At 40.9% G+C, this 12,516-nt stretch overlaps 1 long non-coding RNA gene across 1 annotated transcript in view; it reads left to right on the forward strand.

Moving 5' to 3' along the window:
• Positions 1–12,516, forward strand: part of LOC131381463 (uncharacterized) — a 136,295-nt gene that overhangs the window by 25,156 nt on the left and 98,623 nt on the right. The window contains exon 2 of the long non-coding RNA XR_009210212.1: positions 1,507–2,114. This is a non-coding gene — a long non-coding RNA (uncharacterized LOC131381463). The remainder of the gene's footprint in view (positions 1–1,506; positions 2,115–12,516) is intronic.

Consider the following 12,516-nt stretch of genomic DNA (forward strand, 5'->3'; position numbering starts at 1 on the left):
TTCTCTGATTTCTCTTTATAAAACTTTCCCCCGGTAATTACCATTTCAAAGAGAATGGGAGCATACTAACCAGGTATATTCTCTACTGCAGGATCTCTGTCTTGAAAAGATAATAATTAAAAATAATAAGAGAGGTCACACCATCACTTATCTCAACATTTGTCTAGTTATTTCTGAATAATTTATCCAAGCTTGTATGATATTCAGGTATTTTGAAATAATATATAATTTTAATCTGATTTTAATACCCTATAAGCCTGTTTTTTTCTATAATTTAAACAATAGATAACATATTTTTAAAATAAAAACAAATAACTGAACATAATTCCTTTTGAATGGCTACCTTTGTCATAAAATTCTTAGGTGAATTCCTCTTTTACTGAAATTCTTACTGGGCTGGAAAGCAGGACAGCTTCCCCTAAGGTTTTGTGTCAGATAAATCCAGTAGCATTTCTTGACTTCTATTTTTCTATATACACATCTTAAAAAAATTAACTAATATTATCTGTAGTGTCTCTTACAGCTGGAAGATCTCATATGCTTTCCCTGCCATTTCTCTGTGTGGCACTATAGTTGCTATTACTAAGATACAAAGCAATTAGAATAGAAGCTGCTGGATATTTAAATATTGGTCAGCACTGATATACTCAGGTGTGGGTTGTAGTTTTGAAAAATAATGTAAGATGCAATTTGTACCCTCTAGGAACTCTTTTGATAAATAAGACAAAAATAAATGAAAGAACTAAAAGACAGAAATGGACAGTGTGAAACTGGATGTCAAAGACGTGGTGGGGAGAAGGGGAGTCAGGAGCAAGGGCTGGAGGAGAGTCAGGAGGTCGGAGGCTCCTGGGAGGCAGTGGCAGTGGAGACCCGAGCCTGGGTGAGGCCAGGGATCTGGCACCTTCTGTAAATGCTGCTTAAATGGCTCAATACTGGACAGAGGGCTGTGGATGGATGTGGGGGGAGGACAAGGGAGGAGAACAACTCTGCATCCCTCAGTCTGGGAGGACTCAGCAGAGCCTCAGTTACGCAGGTGATGGAAGAGGCTGACAAGGCAGACAGGATCTGGAGGTTACCTGGACCTGCCTGCCAGGCTCAGGGTGGAGGGAGGAGGCCATGCCACCAGAGCCCTAGAGCTGGGCACCCACCCCGAGGCCCCACAGGGCAGGCGGCGGTGCGAGAAGCTCAGCTTCCCACCTGCCGCCCCCCTCCCACCTGCCCCTCTGTTGTGGAATCAGCTGTCGCCGGAGGCTGTGGGACAAAGGCCAGGGACCTGAAGAGAGGAACTGGCCAATGGAGGTGCCCACGTCCATCCAGCACCTGAGATGTGCTGGCCACGTGGCAGGATTCTGTGCCATGAATTTTAGAGACCAGAAAATGAAGGTATAGAAAGATTTGGTAACGTACTCTTCCCATCTAACTGACATTTTGTATCCCTTGAGCAACATGTCCCCACCACACAGCCCCAGCCCCTGGTGATAATCGTTCCTTTCTCTACTTCTGCAGGTTCAACATCTTCAGCCTCCACGTACAAGTGAGACTGCGCAGCATTCGTCTTTCTGTGCCTGGCTTACTGCATGGAACACGATGTCTTCCAAGTTCAAGATCTATCGGACAACATGGTGACTTAGTGGATAACTGTGATGGTTAATATTAAGTGTCAACTTGATTAGATTGAACGATGCAAAGTATTGATCCTGGGTGTGTCTGTGAGGGAGCTGCCAAATGAGATTAACATTTGATTCAGTGGACTGGGAGAGGCAGACCCACCTTTAATTTGGGTGGGCACCTTCTAATCAGCTGCCAGCATGGCTAGAATAAAGCAGGCAGGAGAAGGTGGAATGAGCCGACTTGCGAGTCTCCAGCCTGCATCTTTCTCCCGTGCTGGATGCTTCCTGCCGTAGAATATCAGACTCCAAGTTCTTCGGCTTTTGGACCCTTGAATTTACATCAGTGGTTTACCAGCGGCTCTCGGGTCTTTGGCCACAGACTCTCGGCTGCACTGTCAGCTTCCCTAGTGCAGGGAAGGTTTCAGGACTTGGACTGATCCATCACTGGCCTCCTTGCTCCTCAACTTGCAGACAGACTATTGTGGGACTTCACCTCGTGATCCCGTAAGTCAACTCTTCTTAATAAGCTCTCTTCCATATATACATCTATCCTATTAGTTCTGTCCCTCTAGAGAACACTAATACAATAACAATATAATATATGTTTGAAAATTGCTAAAAGAGTAATTTTAAGTGTTCTCACCATATAATATGAGGTGACGTATGTTAAGTGGCTCAATTTAGTCATTTCACAAGGCAGACAAATTTCAAAACATGTTGTACATGATGGATTGAATATAGACAATTTTTATGTGTCAGTTATAAAAATGAAAAACAAAGAACCTGGGAATTTCTCACCAGGGAAGGGTCTTTTAGAATCAACAAGCACTTTCAGATTCCTATGTCCCCCTCTCATGTCGCTCAGCGTGGAAGATGTTTTTATATCTATATGAACACAAAAGGCCTGCAGTTGTTAATTACTTGTCATATTAAAGCCCACAGGCTACACTGTAGAACTACAACTTAGAAATTAAAACAAAGATTTACAATTTTTTAAAAAAGTAAATAACGCTAATAGGGTTGCAAAACTACTAAACAGAAGGAAATTGTGAGTTTCTGCTTGTGGTGATGAGTCCTTGCTTTTCTCACTGTAGGTACAAGAAATGCTTGAATGAGTGGGTTCTAACACTCTGGTAAATAGTGGCCAGCTGTTCTTTGATGGGTTGGACTATTTATTGTTGTATGGTACACAGTAGGATATGGGGTGGGGACATTTAATAAAGTGCTTTGGGCTTCAGTATGAACCAAAGTGGCTCCTCTAGGAGCTCCTGAAGCCATCATGGGTCTTCAGCGATGCTTCCTTCAGGAGCCAGATGGCTGCAGCCCAGGCTGAAAAGATCCAGGTGCTGCACACAAAGTTCTGATGGAATATTTCAGAGAGAGAAAAACCAGGCAACAGGAAAAGCAGGGTTTGTGAAAATGAGTTATCGTGTGGTTGACATGCAACATTCTTACAGTGACTTCTGTGAAGGATTTGGAATGGTATTATCAAACTCAATTGCAATGAAAATGATCAATGCCAGTGACTTTTTATAGATCAATCCCTGTTTTCAAAATACTTGGTAAGGTATTGGTTAGTATTGAAACAATGCCCAGTTCAAAGTTTGATGCACACCGAAGGCTGAGTGGTTCTAAGTATTCTACATTTCAGGCCTGTTTTCCCTTTTTTGAGGTTGGCATCTGAAGTACATAATGAAGAACATGAAGAATATGTTTATTATTCAGAGTACACTGGAAAAATACCAGGAAAAATACTAGGAATTTCTAGTCCAGTATTCCTTTTCTGCATCCATGTATCGACCACAAGTACAAGATATATTTTAAATATGTATAATGTACTTATTGCCACAGGTCTCATGGTGTCCATCCTCAACCTTGGTGCAGAGTGCTGGGTTCTTGCTTTCCAGGAAGGGGAAATTGGAGAAGGGAGATATCAATTAATTTCCCAAAAATTGTAGGAGATGCTGATGGTATCAAGGAATTATCGTGAACACCTAAATTTACACCATCTATACGTCTATGTATCTATACATCTGTGTATGTATGTATGTGTGTATGTATCTATGTATCAATCAATTGATCATCCATCTATTTATCTCTATATCTAGATATGTCTACATATCTAGGTATATCTATATAGATATCTATAGATACTGATACACTGATACATCTATAGATGCATAGTGGACATAGATATCTATATATCTATATCCAGATATGTCTGCATATCTAGATATATCTATATAGATACCTATAGATACTGATACATTGATACATCTATAGATGCATTGTGGATATTGACATCTATATATCTATAGATATTGATACATTGATACATCTATAGATACATAATGGATATAGATATCTGTATATCTATATCTATGTATCTATATATCTGTATCTATCTACATCTGGATTTAGATATATAGATACACAGATTTAGATTGGCAGATATACATCATGGTCTATCTGTAAAGCAGGCTTTGGTGCAAAGCTGAATATTAGGGAGCATTAGATCAGAGCGCCTAATTGATATAGGACAGAAAAGACAGAATAAAATAGATGGACTGGAGCACTCAGGTGTAAAAGGAGCTGTTTCCCACCCTGCTTTCCCTCGAGCAATTCTGCACAAGCATGTCTTTATATACATCCTTTAGGACATTTAGGTTCTTGAGTTTTGCAGCTAGATTTCATATATGAGGATACTTTTTGTATATTTCTCTTCAACTGATTTTTAAAACCAATAATTATCATTTCAAAGACAAGGGTTGCATATAAACCAGGCGGATGTGTTCATGTATATGAGGTATAGTAATAAATTTAGGGAATTTTTTAGCTTCTTAAAAACATTCTCATTAAAAATAAGATCATGACATGAGTCAACTCATCAAAAGGACACATTGTTCTCTAGGAGTTTTTGCATTCCTGTTCTCTTCACACAAGGAACAGATAATCACAGGCTTATTAGCTGAAGAATGATCAGGGGAACTTCATGTGTTGGATTACAAATGATTGTGTTGCCTTTTCCAGTGTGAGCTTCAGGCACCAAAGCCATGTCTGTGTGCTGGCAAGTTTGCAGGTTCAGGAGCACTGGGGAATCGTGTCTTTGGTTTTCACCTTAACATCATTGTGGTGGCAATTAGGGCGCCGTTTCTGAGATGCTGTCCTCTGAGGGTTTCCTAAGTAGGGATCATCCACGTGGCAGGGAGAGAGTGCGGCCGAACAGAATATTCGTGGAGGCTTCCTGAATGCAGGGGAGGTTTCCCTAGAAACCAGGGGCCTAAAAAATCTATTAAGTTATATATATATATTCTTGTTATTTATATCCTTGTTTGGTTCTATAGTCAATCTGGGATACATTCTTCAAACTTAAGGCATAGTAGTTTAACTTTTCATTCTTCAGAATTCCTGAAATTCAGTGATTATAATGATGATGGTGGTGGTGATGATGATGATGATGGTGATGATGATGACAATAATAACAGCTAATATTCATGGATGGCTTTGGCATAATTCAGAAAGATATATCTCCATCTCTCTATCTATCTGTCATCTATCTGTCTGTATGTCTATATCTATCTATCTCTGTCATCTGTCCATCTATATATACCTATCAATCATCTATCATCATTTGTATTTAAATATTCAAAGCATGCAGATAGGCTGTATTACTCCTGGCTTTCTGGATGGCATTTGAGGCACAGATTGGTGCGTGAATCTGGCAGAGTCACAGAGCCCCAGTGGTTCAGCTTTATTTGGATCCCTTCAACCTAACTGTAGAGCCTGGATTGTGGATGGAATAAAATTTTATGTGAATGAAAAACAAAACAAAGGGAAAATTTAAGTTAGATAATTCTTCATATGGATTATTAAAGATGTGTGTGCGTATCCATTGATAATTATAAAATGATATTCAATACTGAATCTTGATAGGTGAAAGTATTGACCAAATGATGAAAATCAGTGTGTTTATGAGTCCCATGGAGTCTCTTTTGCCCTTCAGTAATCCATTCGTCAGTCACAGCCAGCAGGGAGTTAAAGACTTTGCATCTCCAGGGACCAGAGTCTGTTCAGGAAATAATGTGAGGACCTGCCTGTTTCCCTCATTATAACCAGGGACAAGGAAAGAAGGAAAGAGAAAACTCACCAACAAGACCATCAATGGAGAGGGAGATAGCAGCAAGATGGGCCATTTAGAAATACGAACATAAATCTCACATCAGTGTCGCTAACATGGGGTTCATTCCTGTGTGTGTGTTCTTGTGTGTGTGTGGGGGGGGGGTAAGTATATAAATGTGTGCATATATTTTTCAGATGATTTAAAATCTTCCTTTCACAGGTATGAATTGAATAAACACATACATCACAAGATCATCTAATTGTTATAGCGTTCTCCTCTCTAAACGGCTTTTGAAAGTACACAAACTTGACAATTTATGCAAAGCATTTGTGACGATTTTAACAGACTTTTTTGTAGTGAACGGACGAAATATGCTGGATCTCTGAATTGCACTTCGAGTCTGAACAGACTCCGTAAACAATGAAAAATCTATATCACATTTCATACATTGACTTAAAATTTGTGGAAGTCAGAGTAGTTTTAATTCATAAAATAAATTTATAAAATCTCTGGAGAAAGTTTTAAAAAAGACTCATCCTGACCCTATAGTGAATGACCTTTGTCATCCATTTTAGGGGTCATTTATTTCTGATGATTATATTATGGATTTTATGTATAAAAATGAGAGGAAATTTGTATTATTCACTTTGGAGGCTCTTTTTATTAAGAGAAGAAATAAAATTCAATGAAAGTCATTTTGTTGATAATTATAATGAAATATGAAGTGTTGTGAATATATTCTATTGCAGGCAATATAGGAAAAAAATGACTCTATCTGCTCAATGATGATTTATTGGGTAGTTTCCACAAAGCTCGGTCCTGGCTCAGATGTGAGCATCAAAGAATACTTGGTAAGGTTGCTTCTGAAGAGGGTTTTGGGTTGAAATAGCAGGAGAAGCAGGGGCAATCTTGTCTTAATGTCAAGAATCTTAACCATTTAGCACGGTGTCTGGGGCAGCGCCAGTTACCAGTGACAGCTCCACCAATGATGTGGTCTAAACAGATCGTCTTGGTGGCCGCAGGGAGGGGGAGCTATGACTGAGCGCATCAGAAGCTTGACACAGGCCATGGTTTTCAGGATGAAACAAGCTGGATAGAATTCTGCACACCTGTGAACACACAGTCCTCACATTTTTTAATTTCCAAGTTTTGATACATCATATTTTCTAACCTGCCTAATACAATCCTGCTTTTATAAAAAGTAACAGTGATGCCAAACCAGGTATGAACAGCTGAAAGCAATCGTGCTAGAAAGACGTAAAGACACACGTTGAGATGTGGTTCCCAGAAACATGCGGGTCGAAGACCAGGAGCTGCCCTAAGGGGTCAAGAGGTCAGTTTCGTGTCCTCCCTCCTGGGCAGCTGACCGCTGCCACTTGGGGCCTGGGGATGTGGCGTTTATTGCCCAGCGGTGTGGGGAGGGCAAGCGAAGGCTTTAAAGTGAATGGCCTGGGTCCAGGTACCATAATGGTGCTTTCAAACACAATTGAGTGTTTTAACTGTGAATAATGAACCTGAGGAAATTTCAGTTACAAAAAATAAAATCTAGTGTGTACATTTTGAAAGGAGCTCAATTTTCAGAGGAATCAGAGGGCTTCAGATCTGTTACATATTTTAATCCAAATAGTTTAAAACTGGAATTTGAAATTCAGGACAATAATCTAAAGGCCACAAAGAAACTTTGAAAAATACATTTAATGGTTTTCATTAGACTCTATATTGTTTTGGTGGGAGCATAGCTGAACAGTTAAAAGCCCAACTTTTACAGTAATATATGAGAAACTGTAAGTACCAGAAGTCAAGCCCAAACACCTGGTTAGTGATAGTATTTGGACTCAAAGCCTGCTCTCCTGACTGGAATCTCCGAGTGTTTTCAGCTACCCACATCCAAGGGAAATCGGTTTCAATGCCGTTTACTGCAACCTGTTCGTTAGATCTTCAACTGACCATTGACTGGATGTGGGAGCTGGAACAGGTTTTGTCCTTTCTCCTGGGCCCCACCGTTTTCTTATTTGCAGAGTCGGGATAACAATAACGCCTACATCACAGGGTTGTGTTGCAAGCTATGTGAATGGAACACACGTAAACCCACTTGCACAGTACCTGGCACACCTCATTTTATCTGTTGTTATGGAAAGTAACAGTAGTCAGTGAGAAATTTGCATTAATGCCTGACACCTGAGTAAATAACTGGGATATGAGCACACATATGTGTGATTTCATAATTAAGTGAATTTAGCCTTGAGTGTATTATACCATTCAGACTCATACAGTCTGGAGACATTTCATCAGTCTACTTATACAAATTGCCACTGAATTCCGCTAAATATAAAATGCTTTCATCCCAGAAAAACTTGAAACTCACGAACCACTAAAGGGAAGGTAATAGGACTCCATGGCCAAAAATGTCCAAGGCGATTTATAAATCAAGAGAAACAATAAAATGGAACATCCATGAAGGCTTGAAGGAACAAATCATTGTTATAAATTCTCATAAGGGTATTTTAGGTTCTGTGGCAACACCTCAAACAAGTTGAAATTTATTGGATTTGTTTTATGGGTTGAACAATCTCTCATTGTCACCTCAACTCTTTGTGATTTACGTTAATGAAGATAAAAAGGTTGGAAATATCTGAGATTGAAAGACCCTGTTAGATTTATAACCAGGGAGTTGCAAGTTATTTAGCTTACCGTGCACCAACGTAATTTAAAATATAGGAATGTTCAAGCACTTCTGTCTGATTTGAAAAGCTTGAAATGAATATCACAATAGTAACTTTTGTGTGCAAGTGATTTTTAAACATCATCTGGCAGATTCTTCTCGAATTAATTTACTTTATAAAGCATGAAGAAAACTCCCAGGAACATGAATTTACTAATAACCCTCAGATATATTCAGTATATTGTCAAGAATTTGGAGGTATCTACACAGGTGTGCCATGAAATTCTCTTTGCTTAGAATTAATCAGAAATTAAAATAACATCTTTCCTTATTTATAGGAAACCACTTTTATTTAGTTCAGAATACAGGTACCAGAGACAAGAAAGCAGGCAAATCGGGAAGACAGAATCTAAAAAAATTCCAGTATGTACCATGCCAAATTTTGATAAAATTATCTGCCACAGCACTGAAGTGTCTTACCCATCCTTCATATTCCAGTGAGAAATCAAGAGGAATACGCTTGATAAACAAAGTGGCATCCACGTGATGTAATAAACGGAAATAGGCATTAACATCATTGCTGTGAACACATTTCACTGTAGGTTACCCGTACTCCACAGGCTTGTTTCTAAATAACGAACTTAAAACAGTTGAGGAGTTAGGACTCAATCAAGGTAGGATGTGATTCTCGCCTTTTAACTGTAAAACAAGATTACATGCATTTCAAATCCAATTAGTTCATTTGGTGAAATTGAACTTCCCGATGACCTTTTTTCAAATACAGGATGCTGGTCTCTGCTGGTCATTAGCAGAAACAGCTATGTCAAATGCTACTTTTAAACCTATGTTCTGATTCAAATTTAGTAGATCTAATAAAAAAAAAATACCTTAGGCTTTGCAGCTGCATCCATTTGTACATGCAAATGCAGTAATTGCTTATATAAATTGGGTAAACTGTACATGAAAACAAGCTGTTAAATGTTCAATTAATCAGTTTGCAAAAAAATCCTTCGATGTTCTTGCTACCAGCAAACTCTTCCCCAGATCATTCATATGAGCTGAAAACAATCTAATATTTCATCTGCACATGCAACAAGGTTCCTTTATTTCCTATGACTTGGCTCTGGTTCCCTCATTCACTCAGCACCATTCTCTATACACATCCTGAGTGTCAGCACAGAGACTGTGGCATACAAGGCAGGTGCAAGTCCCATCCAACTCAACAGCAGTGATGTGGATAAAATTACTTATCCTCTAGTTTTGGTTCTATGATCTTCTTTCTTCCATGTGGCTCAAAAGGTAGACAGAATGATGCTATGAATATAATGCAATATTGAGATCCAGTTCTGACTCACTGCAATTAGAATTTGTAGAAAATAACTTCTGTGTTTTCACAAATTCCTCCTGTGTGCAATTATGGGGTTCAGCGGGGTCTCACTCACGTTGCCCTGTGTTATGTGAGTCCACACTGTGCCTGTGTTCATCCTCTTTCTCATTCCCCTTGTGGCGGTCTCTAGTGGGGCTCCTGAGAGCCTGTGAATCCTTGGGGAAATGTGTTAAACTGTGGATTTCAACATGGGGGTCTGCGCTGGAGCTGGAGAATCAGAACATCTGACAAGCTCTAGGTGAGGCTGATGCTCTGGGTCGCTGAGCTGCGTGGTTGGTGGTCAGGGTGGAGCAGAGGCTGCACTCTGTGTTTGCTCCGCTGGCTTCTACTTCTAGATTGGTTTCCCCAAATTAGAGTCTAGTTAGAGCAAGAGGAGGTGTTTTTAACGAAGGTAGTCATGCAGGAATGGACAATAGCCTTGTGCGTATAAATCAAGGAATGCAGGAATTAACAAACCATCCTCCATATGTCCCAGGTTTTCCTAACTTATTTTCTGGATGAGAAGCATGAGAATTCAACCCATAGTCTTCATGATAGGAAACAGGAGTAGCTGCTCACGGGGAAGGAGATGGTCCCTGGTACCTCTCGGCATCCTCACAACCACCCTTTCCATGACCTGTGTCTGCTGCCTACGATAACTCATCTTAGGGTGGTTAAGTAATTTTCCCAATTTCACACTTGCTGTAAGTGGTGGAGCTGCAATTCTCAGCCAATTGTGTGTGATGCCAGAACTTATGCTAGGCAAAATCTCTCCGGCTATCACTCAGCGATCACGGCTGTTTCCATCTTGATACAATTGCTGGGTGGGTGGCAGAGGGCACATTATGCAGAGAAATGGAAGAACATTGATTTTATCAGCCCATATGATTTAAATCATCAAAATGTGCCACCACTCATGTTTCTTGAAATGATGACCTATTCAAGAATTTGGATTTCTATGTTTCTCAGATTTAATGAAGATATAGTTCGGTGGCATTCCATGAAAGTTCCTATTAATATGTATGTGCAACAGAAAAAAAAGTCACTTCTCAAGATGTGCATTTGGATATGCAGTTTAAAAAATCCTTTCCAAAGTGAAAAGACAACCTAATCATAGCATTTAGGCCAAGAAGTTCTGAAGAATTATTTTGTTACCTAGTTCTTTCAAGAATTGAAGAAACCTTTTTTAAAAAAAGTCAAATATGTGAGTATAAAAATAAAATGTTCTTCTCATTTTGGGGTATTTTCTTCCTCTCCTTTGCGCATAACCTTCCGGAAACATGAAAACTTTGTCTCTGGCTTTCTTTTGGAAAGACGGGGATTCAATCCTGTTTCTCGCCGGGTGTGATGTGATGCCGGACCTGAGCCCCCAGGTAAAGGCGAAAGCTGCACTTCTGAGAACATGGTTTGAAGCGTATTCCCCTTTATTCTGACTTTTTGAACAATATATGAAGATGTTTGTGTAGTTTTGAACCTCACACGTTAATAACGGCATAGGGGAAGTGGGGTTTTTTAAAAAAACAGTGGTGAGGATGATAGGACGTCCTTGGAGTAACTGTTGACATTCTAGCCTGGGTAGGCGGGGAGTCGGAGGCACAACATGTTTTCCAGGAATATGAAGGGGAATATGAAGGGTGGACCTCTGGATTCAGCTAAATCCAATGTGTGAAATTTAAAGGAGGCAGCTTTGGGCTCAATAAGAAGAAGCTGCTGATCTCCAGTACTTTGGTTTTTTGAGTTGTGGGTGCAGGGGACAGGCAGAGGCCAGGCATCCTCAGAGTCCAGTGCTGTGGGAAGGATTTAAGCATTGGAAGAGGGAGGCAGAGGGGTCGTCCATGAGGCCCTCTCATTGGAGGCGCTGTCCGGGTCGGGGCGCTGTCCTTTGAAGCCACCCACCTGCAGGCAGGCACTGGGAAGAGTCAGGTTGGTTTAGACAGGGGACCGTGGGCAAACCCGTGAGCCGTCTGGGCTTTATTCTCCTTCTTCTCAAGTATTAGTATCTCTCTCCCTCATGTGTCCTCGCCTTTCCCATTTCACTCTGGCTCAATGGCCAAGTTCCTCTATTCTGATGGTGCGTTCAGTCCTGGAGTTGAAGTTACTCTAGCAGCTTCCCCACCCTGCACCGACACATCGCCATGCACCTGCATAGCGGCCCCTGCAGTCCCGAGGGACCGTGCGGAGGTGGGCCCCAGCGGTGAATGAAGGGGCTCCGCCAGGGTGGTGCTGGCCTATTAACTTTCCAGGTGACAAGCCAGGGGGATAGTTTACATTATGTTCCTTTATTAGAAACCCTCGAGCTATGCCTGCAACGGGACTCACTTCACTGTCCAAATGGATTGCTGTGCCCGAGGGTAAGCACCGGGAAAACGGCAGAACTGAGGCCTCAGCAGGCTGGGCTGCGTGGACGGACGGCGTGCAGTAGAGCCTGGGGCGGGGGTGAAGGAGCATCCAGCCCCACCCTGTCCAGAACGGGAGATTGGCGTGTTTCCCTTCGAAGGGCTCGAGAGAGCTGCACCCCTTAATCCCCGGAATGGGAAGCCATAAGAGTCCAGAAGAATGTCAACATCGTTAACGGGAAAGGAAATATAAATTTCGAATCCATCTTCTGACGGAAGTGAAGGTAGTTTTCTAAGTTTCACAGGGAGCATAAATGTAAGGACATTTCCTAATTAATATTCAAATCGACTAAATAACAATGGAATCGGGTGCCCGAATCCCACGGGCATTTTCAGAATTCAGATTTCTTTGACCCTCTGCT

The sequence above is a fragment of the Hylobates moloch genome, unplaced genomic scaffold (assembly GCF_009828535.3).
Source record: "Hylobates moloch isolate HMO894 unplaced genomic scaffold, HMol_V3 SCAFFOLD_2, whole genome shotgun sequence".
Lineage (NCBI taxonomy): Eukaryota > Metazoa > Chordata > Mammalia > Primates > Hylobatidae > Hylobates > Hylobates moloch.